The sequence below is a fragment of the Lycium ferocissimum genome, chromosome 10 (genome assembly GCF_029784015.1).
Source record: "Lycium ferocissimum isolate CSIRO_LF1 chromosome 10, AGI_CSIRO_Lferr_CH_V1, whole genome shotgun sequence".
NCBI lineage: Eukaryota > Viridiplantae > Streptophyta > Magnoliopsida > Solanales > Solanaceae > Lycium > Lycium ferocissimum.
This window is the reverse complement of record NC_081351.1, coordinates 53,940,681-53,950,362: the sequence shown is the minus strand read 5'-3', so window position 1 is coordinate 53,950,362 and position 9,682 is coordinate 53,940,681. Positions and strand designations below refer to the sequence as shown.

Here is a 9,682-nt window from a genome sequence, read left to right as displayed (position 1 = left end):
GTTTAGCTCTATCTTAAGTTTTCTAAGATTTGGCTTTACTAGACTCAAGGTTCCCGAGCGGACTACTCGAGTGAGAAGGCTACGCGGTCACCGGAGATTCGGACACCCCGCGCATATGCCAACTCTCCTAAATTTGGGATTTTGAAAGAAATTTACGGATGCGCAAAACACACTTCGCGTGCACGTGTGATAGTGTGAATTTCCGAAAGTGGAGGAAATATGAACGGAATGACAATTTAATAAAAGCAAAAATATACATATTACATGGCAAAGACAAATAAGGCACAAAACAATAATAAAAACATTTAAAAGCATATAAGGCAAAATAAAGAAAAACAAACAAAGCATCCAACAAATTATTAATTAACCTAAGTCTGTTGTGGTTTAGAACCTAATAATCCCCAGCGGAGTCGCCAAGCTGTTATACCCTATTTAAACGGGTTAAATAGGTACAACATATTGGAGATTCCTATTTTGCTTTATTTAAGGAGTCGCCACCTAATTAATTTAATGGTGAATTAGGACACCTATTTTATTAACTAAGGTAAGACTAACTAAACCTTGTTAATGGTCTGCTTAAGTTTCAATTCTAGGTAAGGGTTCCAATTATCCTAAAGGGAAGGGGTTAGGCATCCTCTAGGATCCGTTAATTACGATTTACCGGCCAAACTTAAGTTAATTAATTTAGATTAAATATAATGCTTAAATTTTAAGAAAATAGCTTGTAAATGTTATTAAGGTTTTAAAGGAAGTATAATAACACCATTTAAACTAACTCGTAGAAAAATATTAGTAATTTACATGAAGGAAATGCTTTTAAAATGAGATTTATAAATCTTTGCTAAAACTTTGAGTGAAAATAGTAACGCTATTTTAGAATAAGACTTGTAGAAAAACATAATAATTTACATAGAAGAAGCTTTAGATGATATTTTGACATAAGACTTTCGAATATTGTTAAGGCTTTTTAAATATAATAACGCTATCTAAAATAAAGACTTATAGCAAATATAATAATTTGTATGGGAGAAAATAAATGTTGCTAAGGTTTTGAAAAATATAATAATGCAATTGAAAACAAGACTCGTAAAATATAACAACTTGCTTATAAATAATAGCTTTTAGCAAATATGGACTTATGTGAAATCAATATGGGGATTTAGGAAACTCTAGACTTATTTCTTTAAAAAGTGATGTAAAGGGCACAAGTTTCTTTCCCTTTTATTACTTTTATTTAACTGTATACGGCTAAGATATATATACAATCTGATTTATCCTAAATGTTATAAAGTATACTCGGATTTATATTTGCATATTAGGTACGTTTTACATTTTAAGATAACAGAATGAAACATATCTCTTTTGATGCCAAAAGTATGTATTTATGCCATTTCGAAAATCAACTATTCTAATAAAGATAGATGTTATAGGTAAAATAAAAAAATGAGAATGAAACCTATGGAATTAATTATCAGTTTCCCTTAAATTAACTACCCATTACTAAAACTAAAACCCACTAACTTCATTAAGGTTCATCTAAATTAACAAACAAGTACTAGTCATGCAATACAAATTAAATGCATAAAAGGAGTAAAATGGAGGAATAAACAAGTGAAATGTGTTCAGCCCATTCTTAGGGCTCGTCGCGTTCCATTTGCTAGCTTCGGGGCTTTGGCCCGATAAGAAATTTTATATGTGGCTCGTCAACTTTGTTGGGCTTTTACAGAATGACTTAATAATATTATGTTGGGCTTTTAGCCCAACAACGAATGTGGAAGACGAGTCCCTCGGACTCGTATGCGAGGTTCATGCAAAAAAATGAAAGAAAAAGATTAGTATGCGGTCAATGAATTATATTAAACGTATGGAATACAAACTCAAACGAATCAGCCGATCGTGTATATTCTATATATATTTGAAGTATACCTTATGTATACACACTCATAGGGATGTATAGAAGGTCAATATCGGAAAGCTTTTGCCCCATTATCCCGATGTTGCACAAGTTCCAAGGGATTTCATGAATCCCAGGCATGGCTAACATCGGGGAGGGTTCAAGCTTGATCCATAATGACCAATCTAACCTCCCTATCAATGTGTTCTCATAAAGGTTTACCGATAATATACATGACCAACTGAAATATACTTGCAACAGCACACAAAGTTTATGCAACACCCAAACTGATAACAAACTATACCCGGGATTCAGACATACACGTTTACTCACATGAAGGCACACATAATATAGACCAAGTATATCCACAATATTCAACTATTCAAAGAATCTAAACAAGGCATTTTGCAATATAGCATGCGCGGGGGGCTTGAAAGAAGTACGGTGGCAACACACGGCATTATTTCGAGTCTAAACATAGCGCATTTATGATATGCCAAACACCCGCTCGAATTTGGGGATATTCATGGTATTCAAAGCGCGTTTTTCAGTCCATATTCTTTATATTAACAAGGCAGTAACACTACCAATATATCAAAATATTCCCAGTTGTAGACATTTAAACAAGCACATGATCAGTAGTATTCAAACTAACCACCTTACAGGCATGCTAACGACTGGATAGAGTCACATGTTTAACAATTGCTAACTAGATTTAAGACTATACTAACACATAGAATAAGTTAATAAATGAGCAAATCTAACACATATGATTCTCCAACTAACTACATGATTAATTGATGCTATGCTATATTAACTAAGACTAAGCTCAACTAAACTAAACAAACATTAACACACAAACACACATTAATCTAAACACGCGAAATACTAAAAAAACAAAAGGAATAAGGTACTTGATCGGATATATATGCTAGAGCACACTCCTATTTTGGAAAAGTGAAACCAATGTAAATACATTAAGATGGAATTACTCATCAAAGCTCAACACTTAAAGATAAGACATATCTTTCAAAAGAAAAGAAGAATAATTTACTCATCACTCAGGCTATTAGTTCTAAAACAGAAACAAGAAGGCATATACTCATTCAAGACATGACTCTTGATCCAATTCAGCATTTTTATCAAGCAACCCATGGCATCTCTGGAAATTTGCAGTATAAATTCTTGCATTAGTAGCAGCCCTGTGACTTTTTCCCTAAACCAGTTCCCGCACTAAATAGTAAAGCAAGCCACTCGTTAACTTGGTTTAATATGAAAGGGACAGAACCATTTTATAGCAAGGACAGTTTTTGAAACTTGAGGCACTAAACATCTCTTTTTTAGACAAAACAAAAAGACAACCACTAAGAGTAAGTACGCAACACTTATGACTTGTGTGCATTATTCTTATGACTACAAACTCTTATTTCCTTTAAGCTCATACTACAAACACGCAGCTCTTGTCACATTAAGCAAACATACATGACTCATAAACATCATCACTAAACGAGCAATTGGCACATCAAATTAACAGAAGAATGTTTGATCAGTGAGCAGTATGTGAGAGGAAAAATAAGCTTGTTAAACAAATCAAACTCATGAAAATGTAGGCTCATTTTAACCTCTCTAGATGCCTTTAAACGAGTGAATCAAATGGACTTCCAATTGTTAATTCTCCAACTCATATTGCCTAAGACTAACAGAGATCTATTATGACTTAGTTCTAATCCAAACTAAACCATTTCGCAAAAAGCAGACGAGACTACGAGTATGACGGCCTCGACTCGAGACCAAAGAATATTTGGCTCTTACTACGGCGATAGTAAACTAATCCATTCTAACCAAAACATATGAATCCACACAGATGCTACTGATCTATTGAATTGAAACTAAATCGACTAAAACGACGAAACATACACGAACACATAAGTACTAGTAAACTACTAACACTGAAATTAAATTAACTAAAAGGAGGATTGTTTACATACTTAACTAAACTACCTTTGAATTATCAAACACGAACATGCTTAAACACACAAACAGACTAACACAGAAATAGACTTATCCATCGAATTAAAACAACTTAACTAAAACTAACATACTTGAATCATGGAACAATAAACTAAAATAACACAGAGCAACACAAAAAATGCAACAGAAATAAAAAGAGGGAATGGAGAATTACCTTCTTCGGGTGCAGCGAACGGGGTGCGGGGGTTTCCAATCTACCTCGAAACACCACAAATCCCGAGTTTGTGCACACTCGGACCCGAACAAATACCAAAGGCGAAACAAAAAGGGATTTAGTATTTGAGACGATATCAAGAAAATTAAGGGCTAATATTTTAAAGGGGAACTGGAACAGTTAAGACTTGTATTTTCAGGGGAATTTGGCGATTCAAGAAACTTTCTTTTTAGAGGATTTCGGCGATTGGAAAAACTCTCCCTTCCTCCTACTCAACTAGTAACTATTTATAGGGGTAACTAGGTTTTTTTTTTTTTTGGATTCGAAATTGGGTTTCAAAAATCTGAAAATTGGCGGGATCAAATCCTTTTTAAACACAAACGTTAAAACCCTCTGTCCTTTGATCAGAGACCCAGAAGAAGAAGACAATCGTCATAAAAATTTTGTACTCGAAGTCAAAGGAGCGGATGAGATAAACGATTTGGGTTCAATAACAAACAAAACCCATTAAGGATTTTCAGAAGCAAGCGGGAGAGAAAGAAGACGAAAACAAAATTCCTACCTTTTCAACGGTTGAAAAATCGACGGGGAGAGGACGCACATTAATTGTCTTTTCCCTATATGGCCATGCATGGCCTGGATTTAAGAAAGTTTTCTATGGATTTGCCATTTTCAACGCTAAAGAGAAAGGGAGTGAGGAGAGAGAGGAGCTGGAAGAGAGAGAAAAGGAAAGAGAGAGAAGAAGAAGAAGAGGTGCGGCGCTGAGGAGAAAGAGAGGGGGAAACCCTACTCGTTTCATTAAGAAACGAGTTGGGCCGGGTCGGACGGGTAATGGGCGTGGGCTGGGTCAATTTTATGTGGGCTGGTCCGAAATATAGGCTAATTGGGCTCGGATTTGGGTCTAAATTAAATAAAAGCCCTTTTCAATTAATTATATATTAACGCGTGCTAAATGTTGCTAATATCAAAGTATGTATTTATTAGTGCCCGGATAAAACAAAATTATACGACGTCGTAATAGCCGTACAATAATATTTTGAAAGTCAACAGTAAATAAATGCTATTATTTAATTTTGCGAAAATAAATGCGATGCGTGTGCATAGGATGGTAAAAATGCTGAAATGATAAAAATGCGAATTATCATAATACCGGTAATGATAACATAATAATGATCATAATAATAATATTAGTAATAATAATAATGGTGGCAGTAACAAAAATAATAACGGCTAGCGAATGAAATGCCGGTATTAGTAGGAGGCTGATAATTATAGCAAAAATACAAATAATTATTTTAAAGTTGCCAAAATATCAGAAACGTAACTAAATATTTTAGGAAAGACGGGACAAAATTGGGTGTCAACAGTTAGTAGTGGGGAATCACAGTATGAGGGTGGACAAATAACATAGTTTTTGAATGTTGATGTGGATAGGATGTCCTTTTTGAGCTAAGGGACTATAGTAAAGTGATAAGACAAAAATACATATATAAATTAAGTTGTTATTTAATTTTAAATATTAATATTTCTATATTTTATTTGCAGGAGACACCATAATTTTAATAAATAAATCAACATAGCAAAATCAAGAAGAAGAATGAGAAAAGAAGAAGAAGAGGGGAACGGAAAGGTGCTGCAAAGAGGAAACTAATTGTACAAATTTTCTTTGATGTGGGACCCACCAAATTAAAATAATAGAAAAAGAAAATCAAATGAAGAAAGAGAAGAAGTTGCAACTTACCATATTGGTTCGTGTATCCTAATTGGAAAAGCAATTGGCATTTACAACTTGCCAAGTTGAAAGCTCATATTAATTAATCTTAAAAAGGAAAAGGAAAAAGAGAAGTGGTAGGACAGCAATTCAGATTTTGGCAAATTGCAGCCTACTCTCATTGGCTATAAATAGAGACATTGTTTTCCATTTCAAGGGAGACGAATTGAGAGATTTTTGAGAGCAAAAGGGAGGACTGCAAAATATATTGTTCCTTTCTTCAGTTCTTCTACTATTTCTTCAATTGTTTAATGTTAGGAAATTATTCTAGGTCCTACTTTTAATTAAATAGCGGAATTATTCTTCTTGAATATTTCTTCTATTTTCTTATTAATGGATAAGAATATTTCCATTAATTTGTATTAACTCCAATATGGAATAACTTTCTTTTGTGTTGGGAGAATGACGGATCTTGATATTTCTATATAATAGTAGATAATATTATTCCTCAATTTCACATGTTTGAGCGGAAGCTTTCTATTTAACTTTTATATGCTTTACAGTTAGATGTTATTTTATTTGTTAACGTTTATCTAATTTATACTACCAATTAATTTGTTACTAATTCGTAATCGAGAGAGGCGGAAGAAGTAACATAGTTAATTGTCGTATTGATGATGTTAATATTTTTAGTGACATCTAGCTCTTTTATGTTATAATTAATTTTACACTTATTTGTAATCGAGAGAGGCGGATAGTGTATTGATTAGTTATAGCAAGTAAGGTAACCGAAAGGGACTTACTATAAAGAGCATGTTTCAGTTCAAGCATATATTTACGGTTCTTTAATATTACTATTTTGATAATTAATTTGTATAACGAGAGGAGTGCGATTAATTCTTCAACTTAAGTAATAATATATAAATGTAATCGTGAGAGGCATTTATACATTTATGAGAAATAGAAATTGAAGATTAAAGAATTTACTTTATAATAGAAATATCAAGTGAAGTCAGGATCCCAACACCTTTTAGTACATTTGTGAAAAATTAAAATATTTCTCTATTGCTTTAATTACATATTTTTAGTTAATTAATTCACCAATCAACTCTCTCTCGATATTCTCAAATAGTAATTAAAATAAGAAACGTACGTAGAATAGATAAACCAATCTACGTGGGTTCGACATCTTTCTATACTATAATTTGATGAAAGTACGAGTAAAAATATATGTACGCTGAGACACTCGTCAAATTTTTGGCGCCGTTAATTCGGGGATTGGCAAAGTCTACTACAGATAAATTGTTTTACTACTAATTTGAGAACCATTTTTTGTTAATTTTTACTTCAAAAAAAAAAAAAAACAACTTCAGGAAGTGCATGACCCGTTCCTCTTCAAGGGAACTAGTTAAATACGATCCTAAAATTGAAAAATCCTTAAAATTATTACGAAAAGAACAATCTCAAATTCCTTCACTGAAAGACATGGAGAACAATGAAAACAACCCACCTCCACCACATCAAATGGATGAACAATTTGATGAGGTGGCACCACGACGTGATAGGATACTTAGAGATTATGCAAGGCCAGATCATTTTGAAGGAGAGTCAAGCGTAAGGAGACCACCAATAGCAGCAAATAACTTTGAAATCCGCACAGGCTTGATTCAGACCATCCAAAATTCATGCCAGTTTACGGGTGATGTAAGTGAAGATCCCCATTCCCACCTAATTGATTTTCTTGAATTAGTTGAAACTTGCAGGTACAATGGAGTCACAACAGACGCTATCAGGTTGCGGCTTTTTCCCTTTTCACTAAAAGGAGAAGCCAAGACATGGTTGCGAGGCTTGCCAAGAGGTTCCATTACTACGTGGGACCAAATGACCCAAAAGTTCCTTAATAAATATTTTTCACTTGCCAAGACAATTAAAATGAAACAAGAAATCAATAATTTTATGCAAACAGATGTTGAATCTGTATATCAGGCATGGGAAAGATTAAATTCAATGTTAAGAAAATGCCCACATCATGGTATCCAAGATTCTGATATTTTATATATTTTTTATCATGGTCTTAAACCCTCTGCTAGAAATGTAATTGATGCAGCATCAGGAGGATCTATAATGGGCAAAACCACTGCAGAAGCCACACAATTCGAATGAAATTTCGAGAAAATGCTATTCAATGGCCTTCGGACGGAGAATGATTATCAAGAAAGAAACGAGAGTGAATCAAGTTGAAGCTTTAAATTCATTGACACAACAAATTGCGCTCACACAAAAAGTCGAGGCTATTGTAAATGCTCACTCACCATCTCAACTAGAGAATTGTGATGTATGTGGAGGTAATCACCCCAATCACGAATGCCAAGCTTCAACTCAAAATGAGGAACGAGGTAAGTGCTATTGGTTACGAAACAATTACTCATTTGGTAGTCCTATGGCACAAAAACATCCGGGATTCCAATGGAGTAATCCTAATGGTGATGAAAATTCCCAACGATTTTTTAATCAAAAAGCGACAAGTACGAGCACCACTTGGTTTTCAAAATCAAAACGAGGGCAAGAAAGTTTTCAACGATGAACAACGAGGCCCAAAGAATGCATCGACCAGCCTTGAAGACTTGATATACAAATACATTAAGCCGCCGATGAAAAAATGGAAAGCCAAAATTCGACCATCAAAAATTTGGAAATTCGTAAGCCAATTAGCAACCCTCATGTCAGGATAAATTCAAGGTAATCTACCGAGCAATACCGAGAAGAATCCAAGGGAGCACCTCAAAGCCATTGCCCTACGGTCAGGTAAAGCTCTTGATGATCCATATGCGGATCGACAAGGAACTCCACGAGAGGTAGAACAGGTAAATGAAAGTGAGAATAAGGATGAACCTAAGCTTCCAAGTGAACAAAAAGAAAAAAAAAGAAAAAGGTGGAAGAAAATGAATTCATTAGAAATCCTCATTTTGAACCTCTCCCCTTTCCCCAAAAGATGAAGCGAGAAAAAACTTGACAAACGAGTTCTCAAAGTTTCTGGAAATTTTAAAACAACTTTACATTAATATACCTTTCACAGATGCTTTGACACAAATGCCTTCTTATGCTAAATTTCTTAAAGATATTTTGTCAAGTAAAAGAAAATTGGAAGAAGTTTCTGTCGTTAAGCTTACAGAAAAATGTAGTGCTATACTTCAAAATAAGCTTCCACAAAAACTTGGTGATCCGGAAGTTTACAATTCCTTGCACTCTAGAGAGGTGCTCATTTTGAAAAAGCATTATGTGATTCAGGTGCATCAATAAATCTAATGCCTTTTTCAATTTTTAGGAAATTAGAACTTGGTGAAATAAAAGACACTGGTGTGTCTCTTCAACTGGCGGATCAAAGTACTAAAAAACCAAAAGGAATAATTGAAAATGTTCTTGTAAGAGTCGACAAATTTATATTCCCAGCAGATTTTATAGTACTTGAAATGGAAGAAAATACAGAGGTACCATTAATTTTAGGTAGACCATTTCTCGCTACGGTAGAGCAATTATTGATGTCCATCAAGGACAATTGATACTACGAGTTGATAAGGAAAGAGTGATTTTTGACATGAGAAAATAATGAAATTTCCTAAGGATGAGTCATCATCTTCTTGTTTTCAAATTGACTCGCTAAATGATCTTGCAGATGAATACAAAGATGATCGGTTGATTACCGATTCATTGGAAAGATGTTTGTCCAAATCAAAGTTCGACAAGTGATGATGACCCCATAATAAAAGAAGAAGCTGAAACACTTGAAAAAGATTTCGGAAATGAGGAAGTCCCACCAGAAGTTCAACCAAAAATTGAACTCAAAACTCTTCCTTCTCATTTGAACTATGTTTTTCTTGAATCTGAATTTTTT

At 34.0% G+C, this 9,682-nt stretch overlaps 1 non-coding gene across 1 annotated transcript; it reads right to left on the bottom strand.

Annotated features, from left to right (window-relative positions):
* Positions 1 to 7,719: 7,719 nt before the first annotated feature.
* Positions 7,720 to 7,826, bottom strand: LOC132035664 (small nucleolar RNA R71). The gene has a single exon (XR_009409385.1). It is a non-coding gene; the product is annotated as a small nucleolar RNA R71 (small nucleolar RNA).
* Positions 7,827 to 9,682: the final 1,856 nt, after the last annotated feature.